Genomic DNA, 1,489 nt, shown 5'->3' on the forward strand with positions numbered 1-1,489 from the left:
GATAAATAGGCAAAAAGCTAATCAAGCACTTATCTTTTCAAGGCCTTATTATTTTTCTAGTATTTCATAATAGCAAAAAAAACTGATTTTTTTTTCTAATGTACCACAATTTTTTTCAAGTCCCTTGCTGTCCCTGAAGAGTTCTTAGTAAATAAATTACATTTATTTCTAAAGTCATAGTCCTTGGCTTGCCTCTGTTCCTTCACTGAAATTAAGACCATCACATGAGACAAATAAAAGTTACCCTCGTATCATAATAACTAAAATAAAAACAAAACCTTTTACTCATCTTCTCTTGGTCTTGGGCTCGATATTATTTACAGAACTTTCTAGAAGGTAGAATAAGATCTTCTTCAAGTAAGCGTGTGAACTGGGGACAAGTCAGTTCCTTCTTTTAAGCCTCAGTTTGTGCATCTGGAAAACCAGCTGATTAGGTTCAGCAGAATGATTGATAGAAGGAAATTTTAGTTTTTACAATACGCCTGAGCTATTATAAGCTGCCCACAAAAGGTAGCTCTTATTTATTGGTTATTTTTCTACCCACAAAGATATCAGGCTTAGTTGCAGATTTGTAGTGAGGCTTCAAGTTCATGACATCTTACTTTTGTTATAATAAAAAATAGGACTTAGCAAGACTGTTCTCAGCAGCTTTATTCATTATACCCCCAAACTGGAAATAGCCCATTCCATCAACAAAAGAACAGATAAACAAACCCTGGCCTATTTATACAGAAGAATACTTCTTGGCAGCCAAAAGGAATAGCCACCAATATTTGCAACATGGATGAATCTCAAAACTATTATAGTGAGTGAAAGAAGCCAGACACAAAAGAACACACATTGTATGGATTCACATAGTTACAGTCTTATAACAGCTAAAATTAATCTATGGCAGAAAAAAAAAAATCTCAGAATAGTGGTTGTCTCTAAGGGTGAGGGTATCGAATGATTGACAGCAGAGCTGAAAGAAATTTCCATAGCGCTGGTGATACTCTGGGCCTCAGCTGTGTCTGAGATACGTTTGTCAGAACTCATCTAATGGAACACTTGGTATCTGCGCATTTCATCATATGTAAATTTTATCTCATAAGGTACAAAGAAGCAACATTTAATAAACGTTGCTCCGAAGAAGCTATAGAAATGGTCGAAAGGCACATAAAAACATGCGCATCATTACTAGTCATGAGAGAAACGCAAAGGAAGCCCACAGCAAGATACTACCTTACAGCCAGTAGGACGGCTCCTCTGAAAGACAAATATAAGGAGGATGTGAACACATTGGAACCATTATGTGTGGTCTTTGGCAGTGCGCAATGGGGCAACCACTGTGAAAACTGCATTTTCCTAAAAAGCTGAAGATAAGATGATTATATAACCCAATTCTTTTTTTTTTTTTTTTTGGTGGCTGGCTCGGCCTGCCCTGGGGGCGAGGCTGGTGCAGCAAGTGGTGACAGAGATTGAACCACAATCGCTGTGAACTTGCCTAAGC

General features: G+C 37.5%; 1 pseudogene across 1 annotated transcript in view; it reads right to left on the reverse strand.

Annotated features, from left to right (window-relative positions):
• Positions 1-1,222: 1,222 nt before the first annotated feature.
• The window catches only part of LOC101563906, a 2,944-nt pseudogene continuing 2,677 nt past the window's right edge, over positions 1,223-1,489 (reverse strand). The window contains exon 2 of the transcript XR_001117105.2: positions 1,223-1,245. The product of XR_001117105.2 is annotated as a 60S ribosomal protein L27a pseudogene (transcript). The remainder of the gene's footprint in view (positions 1,246-1,489) is intronic.

Source organism: Octodon degus, unplaced genomic scaffold (assembly GCF_000260255.1).
Source record: "Octodon degus isolate 3935 unplaced genomic scaffold, OctDeg1.0 scaffold00043, whole genome shotgun sequence".
NCBI lineage: Eukaryota > Metazoa > Chordata > Mammalia > Rodentia > Octodontidae > Octodon > Octodon degus.